Raw genomic sequence first — 13504 nt, 5'->3', positions numbered from 1 at the left:
ACTCTTGTTCGGACAGATTTTAGTGAGTTATTCCTAAAAATTACAGCCTACAATAAAAAACTACTTATTTCCATGCAAAAAAATGTACCGCTTTCAGCACAGAAATACTGACATAATCAGACCGCTAGGGAGGTTAACCATCAAACCTCTTGCATACTAGCACATTATGCTCTTAACTTGCAAGGAGAAGATTTTTTTGTTTTGTTTTTTTGCGGTTTACTACTGCTTCAACCATCAAACCTCTTGTTGCCCCATCCATCATGATTGCGGTTGAATTTTCTAATGTAATCCTATAATCATATAACGTATTGTTATGAATGGCTAAATTTATCTTGGTTCAGATTAACCCCCTGGCGGTATTCCCGAGTGTAGCTCGGGGTAAAATGTCAGTACCAAAAGTGGTAACCCCGAGCTACACTCAGGCTTACCATGCAGCGTTGCTCAGGGAGTCCCTGCAGCGCTTACCTTGTCCTTCGCTCCCGCAATGTGTCCCCTGCAGTGTCCCCGGCCATCTCCTCCTGTCGATGCCAGCATCCGGCTTCCGTGTTCCGGTCCCTGTGATGTCGGGACGTACGGGCGCCGGAAGCGGCGGCAAATTTGAAATTTTTAAAAAATGTCATTTTTTTTAAACTGACTATTACATAGTAAAACATTGCTGTTTCAATGCATTTCACATACATTTTGTCCCGAGTGCTTTGTCCGGCGCCCTGCCTGCATTTTGACTGTTCTTTCTGCCTGGAAACTTAGAAACGTCCATGGCGTCCAAAAAGCGTCCCTTTACGTCAAAATCGGTTTTAGACCGGCTAGAGAACAGCGATAGTAAATCAGAACCACTTGCAGAATTGAGTGATAATGATTCGTGGGGGAAATTCGTCATCAGACACTGAAAACGATTCTGCGACTTTGCTCAGCGATGTGCGAACTTGGCGCTCTATTTCACATTTCAGTGTTTTTGGTTTGATTATATTATTGAATTAAATTTATTATTATTATATTATTTTTTATGATTATTTATTAAATTATAATTTATGATTTCGTGTTTCAAATTTTATCATACATAGGATGTTTACTAGACTCTTGTTCGGACAGATTTTAGTGAGTTATTCCTAAAAATTACAGCCTACAATAAAAAACTACATATTTCCATGCAAAAAAATGTACCGCTTTCAGCACAGAAATACTGACATAATCAGACCGCTAGGGAGGTTAATCATCAAACCTCTTGCATACTAGCACATTATGCTCTTAACTTGCAAGGAGAAGATTTTTTTGTTTTGTTTTTTTGCGGTTTACTACTGCTTTAACCATCAAACCTCTTGTTGCCCCATCCATCATGATTGCAGTTGAATTTTCTAATGTAATCCTATAATCATATAACGTATTCTTATGAATGACTAAATTTATCTTGGTTCAGATTAAAGTAAAACGAAACTGTTGGAAGGCAACATGTTACTATATCAGGCATTTATGGATTCTTATTGCCTCGATAATCCTTTTCTCTCTATATTTCATGCCTACCTTTGTTACTGACCTGAAATCTCGACCAAGATTTTGCCTATCTGTAGTGCAGACCCCTGACCAGCTCCACCGATTTGTCCTGGGTTCTCTCGCCAACTGAATGCAAAACAATGTCTTTTTGAGATTTAACACTTGGTGATGGGGTGCAGTGTGGGCTTTGGGATGCTCGAAATTTAGAGTTTTGTAAGTAGTAGTAGTAGATCAATAAAAGTGCCAAACGAAAATTTTGAGAGTCCAAAATCTGTAATTGTTCAACTGATGACAGCAAGAAAAGCAGAGGACAGCCAACACTTTTCAGGGCCCACAAAGTTCCCCTATATCAGAGCTGAAGAGAAAGGTTAAAAATATGACAATGAAGCAAAATTGTTGCTGGAAAATACACCTATAGAAAAGGATTGGTAAACAAATGGGGACAACATGACCATTTCTGTGGCCCCTGAAACTCGTTGGATGTCCTGTACTTTTTTGCCATCAATGGTTGAACAATTGTTCATTTTGGACTCTCAAGATTTTCATTTGACGCTTTTATTGGCCTATCGCCCTATGGAGTTTATTGCTGTCTGTGTCCCAGCTGGTTAGATGGATGGATTCACCTTCACTATTTGTCCTGGGGGGGGCCACTGTTACTAAAACAGTGAGTGATGGGAAGTCCAGAATTTTAGAACTGCCACCAGAACAGAGGTGAGGAGAAATTCTCCAGTGGGGACACCTGTTTTAGTAACAGTCTATCATAGAGATGGATTCCACTCACTTGTTAGAGATTTGATCTAATTTCCTGTTGCATCTCTGGGACAGGAAGTGAAGGCACATCTTCCCAATGGAATAGAGGTAGCAAAAAGTAAACTGAAAGGTGTTTTAAATCTTTCTGACTCTATCCAAAATTAAAAAAAAAATGTCTATACATGCACTTCAAAATGGTATTAAACTCAAAGCATTTATTAACATTGCAGCTTACCTGTTCTCAGATGTGATGGATGCATTGGTTTTATTTTTTAGTCTTTCTTTCCTTTATTTACACCTTGTGATCCAGCCAGTAAGTCTGTTGTTTTTTTTTCAACAGAACAAGCTTTTTTACAGTTACAGGTTTGAGATAAACCATTTAATACTGACAGGGGCGCTTACAATGATCATCTTTTATTTATTTATGGAACACCTTTATCCCAAAAGGAAAAAAAAATTCTGTAACTAATTATAAAGTATTAGCTTGCATTTGGCTTCTATTTGTTAGTGTATTTAAATCTGATAGTACGTTTAACACTCCCTTTACTCCAGACCGAGAATGCCGCTGTCCAAAGTTGCCTCCTGTGATCCTTCATCCACAGTGGGGGAACTCTAATACAGGAGGTGTGTTACAGGCCAGATCACCAGGTGAAAACAGAGGGGAAAAGGCCTAAAAAAAGAAAACTAATGCAGACACCACATCTAATGACTGGTAATCTGCAATATATTAAATTTTTGATTTTGGGTTTAATACTGCATTAACTACTCCAGATTTATTGTGATCAACCCCTTGTTGACCATTTACTCATTTAGACCATGAAAATCAATGTGTTGCCTATCATACAAGTACATTGCCTTAGTGTTGAAAAGCTCCATTTTATCTGAAGCCCTAGGAATTACACGGCTCAAAAAAATGAAAGGAACACTTTGAAAACCCATCAGATCTCAATGGGGAAAAATCTCCTGTTGGATCTCTATACTGATATGGATAATGGGTAATGTGTTAGGAATGTAAGGACGCCCCATCGCTTGATGGAAATTAAAATTATCAACATACAGAGGACTGAATTCAAAGACACCCCAAAATTCAAATTGAAAAAATGATGCAGCAGGCGAGTCTATTTTGCTGAAATGTCATTGCAGCAACTCAGAATGATCCTCATAGTTTGTATGGCCCCCACGTGCTTGTATGCATGCCTGACAACGTCGGGAGAAGCTCCTAATGAGACGATGGGTGGTGTCCTGGGGGATTTCCTCCCAGATCTGGACCAGGGCATCACTGAGCTCCTGGACAGTCTGAGGTACAACCTGGCGGAGTCGGATGGACGGAAACATGACATCCCAGAGGTGTTCTGTGGGATTTAGGTCAGGGGAGCGTGGGGGCCATTAAGTGGTATCAATTCCTTCATCCTCCAGGAACTGCCTGCAGACTCTCGCCATATGAGGCCGGGCATTGTCGTGCACCAGGAGGAACCCAGGACCCACTGCACCAGGAGGAACCCAGGACCCACTGCACCAGGAGGAACCCAGGACCCACTGCACCAGCGTAGGGTCTGACAATGGGTCCAAGGATTTCATCCCGATATCTAATGGCAGTCAGGATGCCATTGTCTAGCCTGTAGAGGTCTGTGCATCCCTCCATGGATATGCCTCCCCAGACCATCACTGACTTACCACCAAAATGGTCATGCTGAACGATGTTACAGGCAGCAGAACGTTCTCCACGGCTTCTCCAGACCCTTTCACATCTGTCACATGTGCTCAGGGTGAACCTGATCTCATCTGTGAAAAGCACAGTGGAGGACCTGCCAATTCTGGTGTTCAGTGGCAAATGCCAATCGAGCTCTATGGTGCCGGGCAGTGAGCACAGGGCCCACTAGAGGACATCGGGCCCTCAGGCCACCCTCATGAAGTCTGTAGGGCTCTGGCAGTACTCATCCTGCTCCTCCTTGTACAAAGGAGCAGATACCGGTCCTTCTGATTGGTTAAGGACTTTCTACGGCCCTGTCCAGCTCTCCTAGAGTAACTGCCTGTCTCCTGGAATCTCCTCCATGCTCTTGAGACTGTGCTGGGAGACACAACAAACCTTCTGGCAATGGCATGTATTGATGTGCCATCCTGGAGGAGTTGGACTGCCTGTGCAACCTCTGTAGGGTCCAAGTATGGCCTCATGCTACCAGTAGTGACACTGACCCTAGCCAAATGCAAAACTAGTGAAAAACAGTCAGAAAAGATGAGTAGGTAAAAAAATGTCAATGGCCTCCACCTGTAAAACCATTCCTGTTTTGGGAGTCGTCTCATTGTTGCCCATCTAGTGCACCTGTTTTTAATTTCAATACCACCAAAGCAGTTGAAACTGATTAACAAACCCCTCTGCGACTTACCTGACCAGATCCATATCCCAGGAGGTTCATTGACTTGATGCTAGGCTCTGATTACAAAGTGTTTCTTACATTTTTTTGAGCAGTGTATTTTGTGAGTAGCCAAGCTGTAGAAAAAACGTTTAGCTAGGCATGAACACAGGTAGGCTTAAAAGCAGAAATAATATGAAAAAATAAGTAGCAAAAAAAATGACTGGAACTAACAGACCCCCCTGTATGATTATATCCTATTCAGGGGCGGACTGACCATTTGGAAACTCGGGCACCGCCTGAGGGCCCGGGGTCAGTAGGGGGCCCCATGAGATGCCCCTGGTACCTTTTTCATAGGCTTTTTTTGAGTTTGGGCAAGGACACGGGCCCCATGATCCCCTATTGCCCGGGGGCCCCATGAGTTGTCAGTCCGCCCCTGATCCTATTGTTACAGATGGGGAGATTTACTAATACTGGATCACTCAGAATCTGGTGCAGCCGTGCATGGGAGCCAATAAGCGTCTAACTTCAGTTTGTTCAATTAAATTTTGACAATAAGGCTACGATCACACTAGCTTTGTCAGCAGGCGTCAGACAGGCGTTTGGGAAGTGTTTTTAACGCTTCTTAAAAGCCTATGAAAAATCTGCACATGGCAGCGCACAGTGCTGTTCACACTGATGTGTTAGCATCGCATCGTGTCACGGCAAATCTGACGCTTCGTGGATGAGTTGAAGCCTCCCATTCAAGTCTACGGTGCCGCTCCTCAAACGTCTGGCAGGCGTTTGCGACGCAGTTGCGATGCGGTGGTTGCGGGGCGTTAATAACATTTAACTTCATTATAGGTGGGTTTTATCGCTTGGCAAACGCCTATCAAACGCTTCCCAAACGCCTGTCAAGCGGTATAGTGGCTTTTGGCAAGAGTTAGAAATAAAGTCAAGTGTAAACGAGCCCTAAGTCCTCATGCACACGGGATGTTCTTACAGCGGCTGTTTTTTACTTTTTTTCTACATCCAGTAAACCCCCCAGCATGTTATCCTATGTGTCCATACACACATAGACTGGAATCAACATTTTTTGGCTGGGACATTTTTTGACTGGAAAAAAAAACAGAATTAGTGGGTTTCTAGAGGAGATTTTTAGCTGTAAAAACGCTCTAATGCTGAAAAAATGCGGTAAATAGCAGAAAACCAGCGTTTTTGGACCTTTTGTTGACAAAAAAACTGCAAATGCGAAAAAACGCAGCAAAACTCTAAAAAATGCTGAAAAACTCACGTTTCTAACGTGACCAGGGACGGACTGACCATTTGGAAACTCGGGCGCTGCCCGAGGGCCCGGGGTCAGTAGGGGGCCCCATGAGATGCCCCTGGTACCTTTTTCATAGGCTTTTTTTGGTTTGGGCAAGGACATAGGGGCCCCATGATCCCATATTGCCCAGGGGCCCCATGAGTTGTCAGTCCGCCCCTGGTACCTTTTTCATAGGCTTTTTTGAGTTTGGGCAAGGACACAGGGGCCCCATGATCCCCTATTGCCCGGGGCCCCATGAGTTGTCAGTCCGTCCCTGAACGTGACTTTACACAGCAAACGTTACCAGTGTTATTAAAACGCCCCCTGTGCATGGAGCCTAAAACGTGGAAGCTGATTGGTTTCTACGGGCAGCACAGTGGCTAAATGGTTAGCACTTCCGCCTGGCAGTACTAGGGTCGTCGGTTCGAATCCCAGCCACGGCACCACCTGCCTGGAGTTTGCATGTTCTCCCAGTGCCTGCGTGGGTTTCCTCCAGGTACTCCGGTTTCCTCCCACACTCCGAAGACATGCTGGTAGGTTATTTGGCTCCTGTCTAAATTGGCCCTAGTATGTGTATGTATGAATGTGAGTTAGGGACCTTAGATTGTACGCCCCTTGAGGGTTAGGGACTGATGTGAATGTACAATATATATGTAAAGTGCTGCGTAAATGGACGGCGATATACAAGTACCTGAAATAAATAAATAATAAAAATATGCAGAGCCACACCAGATTTTGCACTTTCCAGTTTTAGTAAATAACCCCCTTGGTGACCAAATGCCTGACCTGTCTTTGCCTGGGATGAAATTTCTCCTGCCAATTGCTGGTGTTGGTTTCAGTATAACAGAGTACATACGGCAGACAATTTTGCCACAAATGTTAGTTAAAGAGCAATAAAAAAAACAAAAAAAAACAACATACCTTCAATGAGAAAATGATGGTGTAGGAACTGCTATGAAAAATAAAGTTCCGGTACTCACGGAAAGGTCCCGATCTCGTCTTTCGATTGGGGCATTTCCCGATCATGTGACCGCCGTGACGGCGTGTCACGGAGGTCACATGACCCTAAACCCGGGAGGCGCCGGCGCCAAGGGGTTAAAAAACATCTGTTTAGCCATGTTTGCATACCGTGTTTATGCGCGTTTGCGTTTAGAAGCGTTTTTTAAAGATAACCTCAGGAGACCTTCCAAAATGCCCAGAATGCACTGAAAAACAGTACAAATTAACTATTTCAGACATTTTGAGAGAAATAGAGAGAGCAGAAGCAGAGAGAGCAGTATTTGTTGAGATTAGCTGTCTTTTTTTTGTGGTGTTTGGATGTGTTTCGGCTCATTTCTGTGCAGAAATTATTGCAGCAGTGTCTAACATATTTTCTTTCATGCAAAACCTCAATGTATGGTGTATCGGGTCCATTTGAGTACCGTGAAAATGCTTTGCGTGCATTTTTCATGATGAAAAAAGGCTCTGGACAGCATCTGGAAAGGGAAGAGTTAAAAAAAAATTTCAAATGCAACTGCCTATAAACGCGGTTAGCCACGTTTACAAGCGTTTGAAACGCTGATAAAATCTACTCCTGGACGGCGATATACAAGTACCTGAAATAAATAAATAATAAAAATATGCAGAGCCGCACCAGATTTTGCACATTCCAGTTTTAGTAAATAACCCCCTTGGTGACCAAATGCCTGACCTGTCTTTGCCTGGGATGAAATTTCTCCTGCCAATTGCTGGTGTTGGTTTCAGTATAACAGAGTACATACGGCAGACAATTTTGCCACAAATGTTAGTTAAAGAGCAATAAAAAAAAACAAAAAAAACAACATACCTTCAATGAGAAAATGATGGTGTAGGAACTGCTATGAAAAATAAAGTTCTAGAGATATTACAAATGAAAACTACAGAAAACTGCTCAGATTAGGGGTGTTCAGACTACAATAACCAAATCCTATTTTATTGCTAACATTATTATATAAAATTTTGCATCTAGGAAGCCGATGTCACACACACACACACATAGCCTGCACCTACCTAATGAGAATTGCTGAATGTTTCGAGAATATATCCTGAAAGCAGGACCTACTGGGAATTTCTCCCCCGCCACCACTAATAATATAACTGAATAATAATAGAAGAAAACAAACAAAATAACATTAATGAATGAACAATAAGCTCTCGGGAGCAAGGCCCATTCAACCCTCTTGTCTCGAATTGTATTTTAACTGCACTTTATCCCTTTATATCGTAAAGTGCTGAGCAAAATGTTGGAACTAATTCCCAAATACTAACAATATTAATAATAATAATAACAAAACAATCCATCAATAAACTGCTAAATTCATACAGGAAAAACTGCAATTGAGCTGAAGGTAAAACAGTCCACTTTATTGGTTAAAACCCCATGTGGGCAGATTCAGCAACTTTCTCGCAGGTCTATTTTGCGGGGGTGCAGGCCCTTATTACATGATTCTGATCTTTGCAACAATCCTGTAATGCTAAGGCCCCATGTACACAGGACACTTCTGAACGATGGAAACTGACTGCTGGAAAACGTAGGTTAACCTCTTCATGCCGGCCGAACGCAAATGTACGGCCTCCCGATGTCTGGGCCTAGACGCCAAGCGGCCGCACATTTGCGTTCTATTAAAAAAAAAAAAGTGCTGAGAGCACGCGCCCTGCACTCTCCCAGCACACATGTCCGGTACTCACGGAAAGGTCCCGACCTCCTCTTTCGATTGGGGCATTTCCCGATCATGTGACCGCCGTGACGGCATGTCACGGAGGTCACATGACCCTAAACCCTGCCCTGCCTCCTGGATTCTGAAACCCTTAAAGGGCCGGAAGGCGCCAGCAAAAGGGGTTAAAAAACATCTTTTTAGCCATTCCAATGTGTTTTTGGTGCGTTTTGGTGTGTGCATTCCAGTGCGTTTTTGATACATTTTACCGCATTTCAGTGCAGTTCTGTGCAGGAAAAATGCAGCCTGTTCTACTTGCAACTGGAACTCCAAGCACTGATGTGAACTATGACATTGACAACCACATAGGGAAGAGAGACGGCAGCGCCACTCTAAGTGTAGATGGTAAAAATCAGGCAGATTTAATGGTAAAATTGCACTCACGTAGATAGGTAACAGGTAGCCATGTCAAGTGATGGAGGTCCAGTGGGAGCATCAGGTCCTTTGGCCTCGCTCTGGGTGTATTCCCGCCGCTCTGGTGGTGTCCAGGGCTCGGGGAGTAGCAGATGGGGCGCAGGGAGGCTCGCATGGATAAAGTCACCGCATGGACTGGGTTTCCAAGATGGCGCACATTCGGAGCATGCTCACTCCTTCGTCAGGCCGACAGTCACCTCCAGCCTTCGATCCTCACCTAATACCAGTAGAGTTGAAACCCTCCAAACCTTTACCTAATCATCTGAATTTTCCTGATTTTTATCATTTATCTTATCTGCTAAATGAAATATCTCAAAACTTATCCCACTTGATAATCTCAATCATCCCAAGCCTTTACCTGTTAAGGTACATCCCTCCAAATTTTACCTCCTATGGTGAACATCCCCAAAAATCTTTTTTTTTGCTAATCTGCATTTCCCCAAATCTTGGCCTGCCAAGATGAATCCCCCAAATCTATACTTACTGAGAGCTACATTCCCCCAAACTTCTTCTTTTTCTTACAATGTTGAATCCCCTCAAATTGTATCTGCAAACCTAAATCCCCCCAAATCTTTACCTGCTAAGAGGAATCTCCCCAAACCGTCATCTGTTAAGCATTTTACCCACAACAGTACTCACTGTTATACTCACTGTGGAATCTAAGGGGTTAATCCTCTTCATTGTGTAAAAAGGCCATTCCTGTCTTCTCTGTTCCTCCCGTTTTTCAAGCGACCACCTCTTATCTCCTGATAAGACAGACTGAACTGTAGGCATTTGCACATGCTCAGTTTAGTGTGTATTGCTAGAAAGGGTTTTTTTTTTCTTGGGAGAGTCTATGTGATCAGCACAGGGCCAATCAGCACTATCCAGACAGAGGTCATGGGTCCTGGATCCTCCTAGACACAAACACCACTGAGTAAATCAATTTAGTGTAGGTCCTGCCCTAAAGAGGGTCTATCTTGTTTTGGGATGCTGACTTGAAATCTTATGGTTAAAAATATGTTACAGAATGGGTCATTTATTTTCTTAGTTTTGCATCAAGTGAAGAAGGAATAACAGCTCTGTCATATTTTTGCTTTTCTGCCACTCGAGGAAACATCTACCCACTGCTGCTCCTGCTTCGCAAAGGGCTACATGGAATGCTGATCTCTGGTCCCTTCCAGTGTAGAGAGGGCTTAAAGTCTTACTAAACCCAGGACCCCGCATTCACTATATCTGGTCTCCCCGGACCCTGAATTCACTATATCTGGTCTCCCCGGACCCCGCATTCACTATATCTGGTCTCTCCGGACCCTGAATTCACTATATCTGGTCTCCCCGGACCCCGCATTCACTATATCTGGTCTCCCCGGACCCTGCATTCACTATGTCTGGTCTCCCCGGACCCTACATTCACTATTTCAATCCATTTGGAGCAGTTTCAGACTTGAAGAGAATTCTCTTGTCTTTCTTACAAGATGCTCCAGCCTTTCTCCCGAATATGGAACCGTTATGACCTTTAGACATTTTTTCTGTCCCTATAAAGTAGACATCATTATTCTATCACTCGCCCTACATCCCATCCACCATATATATTGTAGCCTAAAGAAGAGACAAGACAAGTTTTTATATATCAACAAAAGCTCAACAGATCATAAGTCAAAAATATGCATAGGTTTATCGCCCTGCGCTTTACAAGGCATATGTCCCATGAACAGCCATGATTGGCCTCAAAAAAGGAAAACCTTTTGGTGAACTTTACTTATCAAACAGTCCACCTCTTCCAGGACTTGAATTTCCACCATTTTCCCACCTCCTCTGCCAGTGACCTTAGCCCCTGCCACCCCCACCATGCCACTCCACTCCTATCCACCACCTGGAGCTGACTTTTTAAAGCCCATAACAGACTGAAAGTTTTCAACCTGACCGCTACTGGAAAATGACTCCGTGGCAACCACAGAGGAGTCAGAGTCTATGTCAGGGCACAAAAACTCTAATATCTCCTGAGATGCAGGAATAGCTTTCAAAGCCTCTTTTTTCCTCTTGAGGGTGTCCCTTGATGATAGGTCCATAACTTTGCCTGCCCCTCCACCTTCCGCAACGGTGGGTTTCCAGCTCCTTGGCCCCCACAGCTGGGACCTGAGCTACCACCGCCGCTTCATCAGGCTTGGGCGTTGGACCAGCCACCTCCACCTCTGTAGGAGCCTCAGGACATTTAGCCGGGGCCACTTCAGCAGCGACCTCAGCATAAGATGGGGGTTTTCCTCCGGCGGGCCTGCTGATGTTGTGAGCAGAGTCCATCATGCCCCCCTCCAGATTCAGACACTGTCGGGTCAAATGGGCGTCGCTTCCACATAGATGACATTTTCTTCCTTCCGGACACTCAGCAGTCCTGTGTCCGGACTTGAAACAGTTGCGGCACACTATCCCTCCCTCGCACTGCTCCTTAGTATGACCAAAGGCAAAACAGTTGCGGCAGAACTGTGGCTGCCCCGGATACCACAGTACCCCCCTGTTTGGCCCAATTGAAAAGGCCTGGGGGGGGTGTGCACAACCACCAACTCCAGTGTCACCCTTTCTCAACTGGACATAGTACTTCCGGTGTCCGTTAAATGTTCTAATATATTTGTTTGCATGATCCCGGCAGATACAAAGGAACAATACTTTAGGAGGAAGGCCCGGACCTCCTCCTCCCAGACAAAGGGGTTATATATTGGAATTGTTAGTGGGATCCTTTGCTTGGACTCATTGCTGACGAACGTGACCCCCTCCAGCAAAGGGTCCTGGGCCTTCTCAGTTTTCCTCAGCATGCATGTTCGCACATCCGCCATCCGAAAGAATGTCAGATCGAAAAAGCCTGGACACAAAACATACTCTCGATTGGCATCTGCAGCAGCTCCATCACAACCTTCTTCTGCACGTAGTACAGGCCACACTCACAGCGACGATCCTCTCCAATATACACCCTGATGGCATTGGGATCTGAAGGCACACCAGTCATATCACCAGTCTGCCAAGTCACCTTGCTCTGCCGACCCCGAGGGGAAGGATAAGCCTGGTGATCACTCTCGACGGATTTCAGAGAAGCATCACCCCCAAAAGCAGCAGGAGACGCTTGGGGTACGTCTCCAGGCCGAGGGTGCAGGTTCCCTTACTTTCCAACCTCTTGGCAAAGACCACAGGATCCAGCCAAAAGGCCGAATCGCAGCATCACTTGTTACCTATGGCACATGCACACTGACCTTAGCCAAAAGGTTTTTTTTTTGTGGTTGCACATTAGGGAGAGTGTTCTGATCCAATTGCAAAGGACCATGTCACTCTAATTTGCATACCTTACCTCAAGAAGCATGGGATTATTCAAAAATATGAAAATTTGTCTGACATATCCCACCCAGAAAAATTAAAACTAATGCATCCATCACATGTAAGGACTGTCCATCTGCAATAAATTACATTTTTGTTCTTAGGTCAATTGTCCTTCAAAAGTGTATGCAAAGGCGTTTTGTACTTTTTGATAGAGCGGTGAGCAGTTAGATGCCGTGTTGAGTTTTTCTTGTTATCTGTGTTGCCGCTGAGGAGTGGTAATCCAATCATTCTGAGATGTTGATGAATGAAAATATTCCAATGGGAACACCCACTCCTGTGACAACTAAGATGGGAACTACTTCACATTAGAGAGATTTCCTCAAATTTCCTGTTGCATCTCTAGGACAAGAAGTGATGGGAAATAAAGAAAATAACTTCATAGGGGTTGTAACCCTTCCCTATACTATCTATAGACTAGAACAAAAGGTTTTGGCTCTACATACACTGTATACAGTGAGGGGCGATGCCAGACATAGTGAGACATAGAATATGGGTTTACATACACTTTATGCGATGCAGATGAAATAAAAAAAATTACAGAAACGTCACAATTATGTAACCAAACACAATCCAAATAATACCAATGTAACTCAACTTTTAAATCTGAATGTCAACTAATCACTTTCTTTTCATTTATAGGTCAGACGTACAACTATCCGCTTCAAGCTTTCTGAGGCAATAGGACTGGAAAACGTAAGGACCGAAAAGGAGATGTGTTTGGTGGAGGAGGTGGTTAAACAGAGAGAAGGAGACAATAAGAGCAAAGAACAGAAGAGAAAGGAGGAGGAACAGAGAAGGAAGGAGAAATTCAGAGGAGAGGAGGAGAGAAAATGGGAAAACAAAAAAATACAAGAGATGCTGTGGCTGGAAGAAGATTGCAGGAGAAAGGAAGCTAACTGGGTAAAAGCAGAGCTAAAAAGAGAAGAACAAAAAAGAAAGGAAGAGGAGAAACGTAGAAGGATGGATAAAATCAGAGAGGAGGAGGCAAAAAGATGGGAAAACAAAAAAAGAGAAGAGAAGAATTGGCTGGAAGAAGTTCGCAAGAGGGAGGTAGCTAATTTGAAAAAAGTGGAGCAAAAGAGAGAAAAACAGAAGAGAAAGGAGGAAGAGGAACAGAGAAAGAGGGAAACATTCAGAGA

This window comes from Staurois parvus, unplaced genomic scaffold, assembly GCF_062004578.1.
Source record: "Staurois parvus isolate SC_StPar_1 unplaced genomic scaffold, SC_StPar_1.0 ptg001122l, whole genome shotgun sequence".
NCBI lineage: Eukaryota > Metazoa > Chordata > Amphibia > Anura > Ranidae > Staurois > Staurois parvus.
The sequence above is the reverse complement of the archived record's forward strand: the minus strand, read 5'-3'. Positions refer to the sequence as shown.